The sequence below is a fragment of the Sciurus vulgaris genome (assembly GCF_902686455.1).
Source record: "Sciurus vulgaris genome assembly, chromosome: 4".
Classification (NCBI taxonomy): Eukaryota; Metazoa; Chordata; class Mammalia; order Rodentia; family Sciuridae; genus Sciurus; species Sciurus vulgaris.
The window spans coordinates 30796857-30809135 of NC_136464.1; the positions used below are offsets into that span (position 1 = coordinate 30796857).

Genomic DNA, 12279 nt, shown 5'->3' on the forward strand with positions numbered 1-12279 from the left:
TTTTCCCTCTTTTCTAATCAAATAAGGAAAATGAGAACTTGGAATCCTAAGTATACATCTCCGTGCCTTGGAGAAATGAAAAATAGGTTTGTTTTATTGCGGAGGAAGGAAGGAAAAGATGAAATAGATAATACCAATATAAGTGTTTATTTCTGTGACTGTAGCTCCTTTTCTCCACTTAGCCTCAGTTTTACATCTAAAATAATGAGAATAATAATAGTATTTACATTTCATAGACAGGCATGTGCACTAAATGAGACAACGTAGTAAATGCCTACCATACCACTTAGCACTCAAAAAAATAAACCTATTTTAAACAAGTTTTAAAGTGACAACTCTACTATATCTTAAGCACCATGTTAGTTTCACTCTACGTAAGATGTAGGAGGCAGGAAAAGACTGTTCCTTCCACTGTAACAAGAAAAAAAGACCAGCTGGTCTATAAAATCATAGTTTTTTCTTGAGTTCACAAGAGAGCTGTTTGCCAGACAACCAAGGGAACTAAAACCCATAGAATGACAAGTTCCTCCCAAGGAGAAACAGAATACACAAGGAGTTTTCCCTTTGGAAGACCATGGAAAGAAATGGCCATCAAAGAAGTGGGCAAAAATTATCAGCTAAACTTTCAACAAATTCTTAAGTCTGGGCTAGTGTTAACAGTTTAGGATAACTCAGACAAGAGGAGTCTGCAGTTACTCGGGAATCAATCCTTAGGCCAGTGCCACACTATCTTGATTGTCATAGCTTTATATTAACCTTTGAAATAAAAAAAAAATGAGTATTTCAACTTTATTCCTTTTTAGAACCATTTTGGCTACTTGGGGACTCCTGAATTTCCATAGAAATTTGAGGATTGAGTTATTAATTTCTGCAAAAATAGGTACCTAGGACAGCATTGAACATATTATCCAATTTGGGAAGTATCTTAACAATAGTAAGAGATAAACATGAATGTCTTTCCATTTCTTTAAGTACTCTTTAATTTCCTTCAATAATGATTTCTGGCTTTTTTACACTTCTTTTGATAAATTTATTCCTAAATATTTTATTCTTTTTGGTTCTACTATAAATCCAACTGTTGTCTTCGTTTCATTTTTTGATTGCTGGCACTGACTTTTTGAGTTACTTTGTAAAAGCTAAACCAAACAAAGCACTGCATATTATTTGAGCATTTTTAACAGTCCAATATGAGCCATACAAAGCAGACTACAAAGTTTCTTGGAAGTACAAACCCTAAGAATTGATTACCAAGAGAAAGGAAAAGAAAATCTGGCAAGAAAATCTGATTGTGGTTTCTCACTCTAACCTGGTCAGCAATATTGAATTTGCACATCTGCACATCATTTCTCAGGTAAATGTCAAGCACTCTGGTTCCTACGGCTGATTAAAAAGGAAGTGTTAATAATAGCAAAAATGCATAATTTTTACTCTACATTTCATCAAACAATGAACTGGAAGCCTAAAAGTTACATACCTCTGGCCAGTTTTTCCTATAACACAAACTCTACTTATCATCAGGGATTCCTAATAGGAGAAAGAACTTTTCATTTCCCCCAAGGTATGGATATTAACAGGAGTAGTTTACATTTCTACTGGTTACTTTTTTTTTTTTTTTTTTTTTTTTTTTTTGTGGAGGTAGGAGGTCAAACTGTCAATGGCACTCTTTATCTAAAGATTTCAGCAAAACATGCAAGGGAATATGACAGAGAGAAGGAAAGAGGAATATGCGGCATAAAAGGCGGATATCATTTTATCAGAGGATAAAATGGTGTGAAGATTGAAGTGAGGACCAGACTGAAATTATGAAGATGGTTGGGAAGGTAGGACCGCTGACATAGAATGACTAGATATCGTGGTACAGAACTTTAAGGAAAGGTTCTGAGATCAGAGGTACTGAGAATATAGACACCTCTGCAGTAGGCCTGGACTGTCTATAGTAGCTGCCTGGCATGTGTGGCCATGCAATACTTGAAATGTGGCTGGTTCAAATGAAGATGTGCTTTAAATACAAAATATAAATCAGATTTCAAAGATTTAATACAAAAAAGGAATGCAAAATATATCTCACTAATACTTTCTTACATTGATCACATGTTTAAATGATATTTTGGCCATATTAGATTAAAATATATTAGTTCCACCTATTTGTTTTTACTTTTTTTTTAACTAAAAAACTCAAAATTATACATGTGGCTCACATTGTATTTCTATTGTAGAAAACTAAACCAATCACCTTAAGAGTCACATGAGACAATATTTCCTACAATCAATGTGAAACCTTCATACTGTAAGATACACACACACACACGCACACACACACATTTGCATCCATTATTATGGCTAAGAAATGTTTGACATAGCAACAATAGAGGTGAGAGGTTTAGAATGATTCATTCTGGTGTATCTATTACAGACCAAGGGGAAGTTTGCAAATGACTCAAAATAAATCATCTTGGTTATGAATCACAAACATTTTAGGATTTTTACCAGTGGTCTTTCTAGTTATAAAACATCAATGATATCTGAGTATTACTCATATGTATAACTAACTTACATAAAACCATTCAACTAAATTAACTTTCTCAATGTAAGGGCTTGAAGACTTACTAACAGTCTAGTCTTGAAAACAGGTCTATAAAATAACTACCTGACTTGCTGACATAATTGCCCTGAGGTCTATTTGCAGGGGGTTGGGGGTAAGAATAGTGGTGGAGAGTACAAAGTCACTGAGGCAGGGATCATTGGACTTTATATTTTTGTTGGTTTAATTCCTTGTTCTTTAAGATACAAAAGGAAAAACAAAATATCCTGAATTATTTTCCCCACAGGAAAAAAAATGCTATATTATTTTGGAATAAGGTTATCTTTGTATCTCTGTCAGATGGACATGATGGATTGGCTATTATTATTATCATTCCAATTACTGTACACAGGAGGAGAACTGGATCACAGAGAGATTAAAGAATACCTTTAAGGTTACAAATCAAATTTCTGACAAAGTTTGAATCCCAACTCTAGTCCTCTGTTAATCTTGTACTCCTTCGATAACACAGCAAAATGGCATTATTGTAAATAATCAGAAATAGTGACTGTAACAATATCATGGTAACTAATTCTCTCTGATAAGGACCTATGAATACAAACTGTTATAGGAAGGAGGAAGCAAAGGAAAGAAAATATCAATGGTAAAACTCAAAAGACAAAAACAGGGTTAATAATTTCTTTCTAATCATATATTTTAGATGGTGAATAGACTACAGATTGTTTCCCCCCATATCTTCAATACTATACTAAAGCTACTATAATATTGTCCCAACTAGTAATATAAAGCAGAACAAATTGACTTCACCAACATTCTGACTCTATAATTCAATCATAAGGAATGTATCATTTCTAGCTCTATATTCTTCTACTGTACACATAATCTTGCACAAACTAGATATTCAATATATATTTAAGGAATGAATAAAACACACATGACCTAAGTTAGTTAATTATCCAAATGCATACCTAATAAGACTGATTCTATCAAGAGCTCTGTCAATAAGGATTAGATTTATACAACACATATTTTTATAATGATTTTTGAATGACACTCTGAAATTTGGGGGAAAATGATACTTTTTTCTTTACCTTTGTCAATAAACTTTAATTGCCCTGTTTAATAAATCATGAAGAAAATCCAAATAATAAATCACCTAAACTTCTGATAGTGCCAAATGTAGGACCTATCCAGGAGTATTCTTTGTTTTTACAAGTTATTCTCACGGCCTGGAATGCCTTTTCTGCTCATGATCCTTCCTTTCCAAAGACCCAGTTTTAATCTCCACCTCCTCCTGAAGTTTTCCCTATCAAATCTAATTTGGGGGGTTTCTTCTTTATCTATACTTCTAAATCATAACACCTCACTGCTGGAGATATATATATGTGTATATATATCTTATAAGTTCTAAGATGAACCTTTCTTTACATTTTAACATTACTAATATTGGATTATATCTTATAATCATCACACATATATTATCACTGCTTGCCTATACACATGCATAAGCATCAAAAGCACCAGTACCAAAACTGGCAGAGAGGATGGTCAGCAGTGTGGAAGAAAATTCCAGATATAAAAATAGTTTTAAGTTCAAAAGTGGCTTATGATCCCAGCAATGATGACTTTCATTCTTTTGTATATTCTTTTAAGAAATGATTCATCAAAGTCCTTGATAGCGCAATGAATGATACTGGATGAAAAAGCGTCAATGCCAATGACTGAATCAAGAAATTATTATAAAGAGGTAGACAATTTGACACATGTATACAATGTGTAATAATGAAATCAGAATAATTAACATTTCCATCACCTTAAACATTTAAATATATATTTTGGGGGCTGGGGTTGTGGCTCAGTGGTGGAGTGCTTGCCTGGCACATATGAGGCACTGGGTTCAATCCTCAGCAACACATAAAGATAAATACAATAAAGGTATTGTGTCCATCTACAACTACAAAAAAATTTTAAAAATAAATATATATTTTGATTAACATATAGCACTTATCCATACTTATGAAGTATAAGGTGATCTTTCAACACAGGAATACAATGTGTACTGAACAAATCACTGTAATTAACATTTCCATCTCCTTATTACTTTGTTTGGAGTCTTCAAGCTCTAGTTATTCATAAAATATATAATAGTTCATTGTAAATGAGTCACCTACTATGCTGTGGAACACTAAAACTTATTACTACTTCTATATAACTGTTTTGATACCTGTTATTAAACCTCCCTTTATATCCTCTCCTCTGCTTTTCCAGCCTCTACTAATCATTGTTCTACATTCAGATCAACTTTATTTTTAGTATACATATTTGAGAAAGAACATGCATTATTTGCCTTTCTATATCTGACTTATTTCATTGAACATAATGTCCTCCAGTTCTATCCATTTTACTGAAAATGAAAGGATATCATTCTTTTTTTATGGCTGAATAATATCCTATGGTGTACATATTCCACCGTATTCATTCATCTGTTGATGGACGTCTAGGTTGACTCCATATCCTAGCTATTATGAATGGTGCAGCATTTAACATGCATGTGCAGTTATCTCTTTGATATGATGTCACTTCCTTTTGATATATATCCAGATATGGAACAGCTGGATCTTATGGTTCTGAAATTACTTTTAATGCTAACATTCCATTTTTAAAAAGAGATTTGTGCAGTTCCATCTCTAATACAAAATAAAATTCTGGTTCCAAGCCCTCACAGTTTAAATGAACACTTTGTGAGTACTTTTAATTAAACTCAGTTTAACAAAAAAGCTACTTTACAGTCCTTACCTGAATTTGAGTCTATCAAAGGTATGATATCATACACCATTGAGAATAACTACCAAGAATCTCTCATGTTGGTCTTTATTAATATTGTGAATAAATTTTACTCATTTAACTTTCTATCTTTGGCAAGCGGAAAATAACACCATTTATTTAAAAAGAAAAAACATTTTAAGCCTTTTCAACTTTTTCATGATCTAAATTCAAAAACACCCTACAGGGGTTCCCTAAAAAAGATTGTGATTCTATAGTGTGTAATGTTGGGCATAAATTATATATCTAGTCTTATACTGCTTTGGGAATAAATTATTTCAATAAGGGAATATATTCAGACATTTCTACTCTAATATTTTATATATTAAGTGTAAGAGTGGATAAGGTCTCCAATGCCAATCCCTATCTGCAAATAAAATTATCTAGCATATCTAGGCTATGTTTCTACTGACTTTTATCAAGAAACCAAGGTCAGAAATGCAAACTTTAGCTTCATAAAATTTCTAACACAGCACAGATAAAATTCATGCCAGATGTCATCTAGAGATGTCTCTAGAATAGGTATCAACAATATCTATATACCTCTGACTAGTCATCAGTAGGTTATTCTCACAGTATTGGACAAAGGCATAGTAAGAAATGAGGAAAGACAGAGAATCAGAAAACGGCAATAGGAAACAAGAAAAAAAGAGCTATAATAATGATATATGTATACTGCCCCAAATGTTTCAGTAATCATTTACTGATCCTAGTGCCAGAGGACAAATTTGAGAGACTAGTCCTTTCACCTGAATGATAGTATATGGTGCATGAATTACAGGAAGAGACCAAGTGAATATAATGAACCAACATGAATCTGGACCTGATTTCTATGATGCAGAAAAGGTTAACTTGGCCAACCAATCTTGACATTTTGGGGAAGATGCAATACAGATTCACTAACAGTGTAAACACTATAGTAGATTATATTTACAATTAAGAGAAGACTAAGAAGGCAGAAAAACATCTGTTTTTTTCCTCTTCTTCCCAGTATACTTAACTAGATGAAGATATATTACTGATAAAGTAGAATGGTAAGACTAGACTATACTAGAACAGTAAAATGAAATCAAGCATGGGAATACTAAAAGATTTGAATCTTACAAACTAGTCCTGCTGGCTTTACTCAAGTAACTGACATGATATTTAGTGACAACAGCTGTCCATAAGATGCAAGAAAAATTGCAAAGCAGACAAAAATGGTATTTGTTGTCATTCTGTTCCTGTTCTAGGCCTTGATTCAGTTTTTCCTTATGTTACCTTGAGCTATTTATAAAGGCCTCATATGCAGGCCTGTTTTCTCTTAACAAAATTTCTCCTTCTTAATTACTTAAGAAGGTATTAGTCCCTTGCTATCTATCCTTCTCAGCAACAGGTAATAGATATGTACCTCTAACCTTCAACAGCAGACTCAGATCCACTGGTTTAAAAAGCAAGCAATTCTTGACCCCAGCAAGTATTATAATATCATGACCCACAATCTGAAGGATCAGCTATTTAGTCTTGATGTTTTAAGCCTGGTATCTTGTATAGCTGGGCAACCTCTGGGGTTTTCCTTAACAATCTCAGCCTTTGGTCAACCTAAACAAGAGATCTTCTATTTTGGTACCAGGGATTGAACTCAGGGGCACTCAAACACTGAGCCACATCCCCAGCCCTACTTCGTATTTTATTTAAGGACAGGGTCTCACTGAATTGCTTTGCACCTTGCTTCTGCTGAGGCTGGCTATGAACTCTCGATCCTTCCACCTCAGCCTCCGGAGCCACTGGGATTACAGGCATATAACACCATGCCTAGCCACAAGAGATCTTCTATGTAAGATTACTGATTAGTATTTAATATTTACTCTGTCCTGATTCTAGACCTTATTGAAAATTTACATCTTCCCACATTCTAATCCCAATCATCACAACAAAGAAGAATTCTAAATTTGAATGTATTTAGACTGTTGGTTACCCATTTCAGCAATCAAGCCTATAAAGCTGGGTCACTCCTTTTCTTCTCAGCACTCCTTGAAATCCCTGCCAACAGAGTCACTAGCATATCAGTATTTTCTGATAGAAAATGATGAGATTAATTAAAATCAAAATGTAAATAAGATTTAATTCTCCCCCAAAATATGTTTTTGCTTTTTCCAAGCTTTTTAACATGAATAAATCTTTAATTTTTGGTTATAACTGCTGTTATCTGTTTTTTCCCAACCGGGGTAAGGTGTTTTCTGGTTTTCTTTATCAACCCTAGACGTCCCCCTCCCCATGACTGTCATGAAACAGATAATAAATTGAATAAATATTATGAGTTACATCATTTACTATTCCTCCTCCACCTGCCCCAACCATATCACACATACCACATCTCATGGCGTTCAATGAAATAAAAACACTGCCAAGGACAGGACTCCAGCAATCTCTGAAGCTCCAGAAAAGGATCCTTAAATAAAAGCCTCCACTGTATTGACAATATAGGCCCAGAACTGTACTTTTCTTTAGTTTTAAAAGGGAACTAGAATTAAAATGCAGACATGTATGCTGACTCAGAGGAAAAAATATGCAACAATTCTAACAGAGTTCAAAAGGGAGATTTTTAATTTTAGGAGTCGCTTGGCTTTAAAAAAAAACAAACCAAAAAAAAAATGGAATCTTCTTAATGATCCCTTTCTGTGTAAACCAGAGATCAAGTTATCATTCACTAACAGGCTGAACAACAGAATGCTTAAATCAATCAGATTCTTCATTGGATGGCCCAAGTGACTGACTTCATCACAGTACACAGGATCTGGAAGGTAAATCCCCACATTTAGGCAGCCAATTAAACATCAATTCAAAATTTTTTTATAAATATGTGAACTATGACTATTAAAATGAGCTGAAAGTAATAAAAGATTATTATGAAAACAGAAATGGTAACAGAAGGGCCAAGAGGTGCTTTGAAACTGCATACTTTATTCATTTTTTTCTATAAATAAAACTATGTAAAAATAGTTATTAATTAAAAAAAGCAAATTAGGAAAACACAAAAATACAGAATGGGAATTACAATTTAATCTCTCTTTTTCTTTTAACCCATTTTGTTCCATCATTCAAGATAGGCAACATCTGTAAAAACTTAACTGAATAACAAATATACCAGGCTGGGGAGATGGCTCAGTCGGTAGAGTGCTTGCCTTGCAAGCACAAGGCCCTGGGTTCGATCCCCAGCACCGCAAAAAAAAAAAAAAAAATATATATATATATATACCACTTATAGTAACTCAGAAATAATTATGTTCACATAAATTGAAAGCTTGGGACTCAATGAGTTAATGAAACCATGCCACCCAGTTTATTAGCCATGGAGGGATTTAATCTTCTTTGGAGCTATTGTCTATGTCACTCATCAGACAATCAGTTTTAGTACATCCCTCATAAGGCTGTTTTATATTTACTACCATTCAGACTGTTACGTGATTATGTAGTCATTTGGTTAAATACAGTCTCTTCAAATAATATAAACACCTTTAGAGGAAAGGCTGGCATGTAGCACAATGCCTTTAACATAGTAGTGTGTTTTTTTTTTTTTTTTTTTTCTTTTTTACAATTTATAGTTTGTCAGACTCACAAGTGCTCAGCATTTGTTATTTAGCTGAAAAGCAATGGGGTGCCAACTACTTACAAGGCCTCTAGGGGATGGGATACAATGGGCTTTCCTCCCTTTGTATTTCACATAATTTGCTGTAAGTGCTTGGATTAAAAATTTTTCCTTTCTATTTTGGGGTTTCCACTTAAAAAGGGACATTTCTGCAGAAGACAAAGTGGGTGTGAGAATGTGAGTACACATACAGAAGAAAAAATGGGTAGGGAAGGGGTGCTATTCCTTTACTTTTTTTCCCTAGGATTATACACTGTCTTCAGTGATGAAAGGACTTTCCAAATGAAAGGCTTTAATATACAGTAGTACCTCTACCTAAAAACTCGAAAATAAATAAACAAATAAAGAACTCAAATCAAGAGAAGATTTATCTAATAAGGAGCCAGATGCCAGTATCTATCATTAGTCGATAGTGTTACACTGTTGGGACCCCACAAGCTTTCCCACCAATTTACTTGCTGATCAATACAGGAGGTGGTAAGGACTATCAAAGTTTTCTCTAGAGAACAATAAATTCCTATAATCCTATACCAAGTTCATGGAGGGCTAAAAGAAGTCATGCTGACAACATCTCCTTTATGAAATACCAACTTAAGTTTCTGGGCATTCCATATCATGGCTTAAGGATTAAGGGTGATCTCTGGAGACCCATCAAGAGCTTAAGTTTGGGGGGTTTAATAATGACTTATCTATGCTCTACCCTGCCTCTAGCAGTTTTAGAGGTTCAAATATCACAGGAAATTGCTTTACAATGCCAGTGGCTGCCACATCCTATTCTATAGTATAACTTCCTACCTATTAGAAGTATTAGATATGATTCCATAGTTTAGCCATTATCAAGGAAAACATAGCCCAGCTGGGAAAATTGACAAAACCCTTAAGTTTTTGAAAATTTTCAATGTAGGCACTCTGGTATATTTGGAGTAATATAAATAATAAACTAAAAGTCACCAAAGGGCCATCAATGTTAATGGATCTGTGACATCTTTTAGTAATACTATTATTACATTTTCTAAAAGTTAAAGCAGAAGAGAACCCAATTTGGAACTGAATGTGCTACCTGCATTCTCAACCCAACTGCCTCTTTTCTACTCTCATCCATCCTCATACCTCAACAAAAACCCCACTCCACCTCCAAAGACATCCAGGCACTGGCTTATCTTCATCTTAAAATACTACATACTCTGTTTTCATGGCATTCCCAGCTTTAAGTCATGACAATGTCCTTTTTAACTATGTTATGTTCCTTGAGTACTGAGTTGTTACCTAAATTCTTTTTTTTACTTGAAAAAACTGAGTTGCACATCTGATCCATCCCCTCCAACACACTTCCCTAAGCTATCAAGCCCCTGGAAGTCACCCTAAAAAAACAAAGCCCCAGTTCTGCCCTAGCATTTCCATCTGCTCAATAAATATTTACTGAACATAAAAACATGTAAAATGCTCTGCATGCCATGCCCTTCTGTTGCAGGAAGATGTTCCTTCTCTCCTACACATACATGTGCTCTCTACTCCTCAGGAAACCCTTTCGTTAACGATGCTTCCCTTCTTAGACTAAGGCCTTTTCCCAATGCTTTGATCCTTAGTAACTTCTCTATATTCACCTAACTTCCTCCATTATTGTCCTTTTCTAACCTGATTTGGATCTCAAAAGTCTGCTTACAATGATTTTCTGTCACAAGATATCAAAGGAGAAAAGGTATCTTCAGAGAAGAATCCAAGGAGTTCCCAGAGAGAAGTGAGGAACTGGACTCAGGACTAGCGAAGTTCTTAGCGTAAGTAGCAGGCACCAGTCAGACACAGACAGGTTTATTTTGGAAAGTAGATACATATTCACCAGAGAATGCTGGCCATCTCAAGAATGAGAGATGTGTTTTGGGAGTCTCCAGATCTTCTTTTAAAGGAAACTTGGTGAGGGGTAGGTATGGGAAGGTATGTAGGGTGATTTCAAGATTGTTTATGGTGGTCTGGTCACTCTGAGTAGCCTTAGGCTGACATGGTCTCTATTATCTAACCAACAGGGAACACTGGAAAGTACCCTAAAATTACATGTTTCTTAAAATGTCAAAGAATGGGCTGGGACTCTTTATAGTCAGTTCTATTCAACAGGCTGGTCTTTTTAGTCTCACGTGGCTCTTTCACAGGCAAGTGATAATTTCTCTACACTTATATACTTTTCTAGTTTAATTCTCAGACAGAAGTATCATCACTTAGTACAGAAAAGTCTCTTTGGAATGGTTAAAACAAAACCTTCAGGTAGAGAAATGGTCTAGTAGAAAGAACGTAAATGCTGGATTTAAGATAGAAACAGACTGAAATCTTGATTCTGCCTTTCCAAAGGTATGGACACTAAGCTTAAAATGTCTTCATTTACACAACTGGGGAATCTTACAGGGAAATCATTTTACCCCTTCCTGGCAAAGGTTATATAAACCCACAATAAGAAATAAAAGAAGTGGTTTTACTATTTTTACTCTTCCTTTCTCTACTTCCTTTCCTCCAAAGTGTCTAACAACATTCCAACAGTCACTAGAAAGATAAATATGTATAATAGTTATAATTCTCCTTCCCCCAAAATGAGTTCACATAAAATAGATCTTATCAACACACACATACCCAAAAACTCATTGAAAAAGTTTCCCTTTGTCTTTCCTGAACAGATAGCTTGAATTCATTAAATTCTTCTCTTAGAAGTTGGCTATTACAGATACAGCTTAATCCTGTGTGTTAAATTCTAAATATCTATCAAGATACTCTTTCCTCAATATATAATCCTATTAGGTTATTGCAGGAACCATTAAATTGAATATGAATGAATGTATCAGCATAAACAAATATCTATCAAAATTACTTCCAAAGAAATGCAAATCAAAACTACTCTAAGATTTCATCTCACTCCAGTCAGAATGGCAATTATCAAGAATACAAGCAAAAATAAATGTTAGCAAGGAAGTGGGGAAAAAGGTACACTCATACAATGCTGCTGGGACTGCAAATTGGTGCAACCATTATGGAAAGCAGTATGGCGATTCCTCACAAAACTCGTAATGGAACACCTTTGACCCAGTTATGCCACTCCTTGGTGTATACCCAAAAGGACTTAAAATCAGCATACCACAGTGAAGAAGCCAAATCAATGTTTATAGCAGCTCAACTCACAATAGCTAAACTATGGAACCAACCCAAGTGCCCTTCAACAGATGAATGGATAAAGAAAATGTGGCACATATGTACACAATGGAATATTACTCAGCCATAAAGAAGAATGAAATTATGGCATTTGTCA

General features: G+C 34.6%; 1 protein-coding gene across 2 annotated transcripts in view; it reads right to left on the reverse strand.

The window, feature by feature from the left end:
• R3HCC1L (R3H domain and coiled-coil containing 1 like) overlaps positions 1-12279 on the reverse strand; it is a 39660-nt gene that overhangs the window by 20427 nt on the left and 6954 nt on the right. The window lies entirely within an intron of this gene.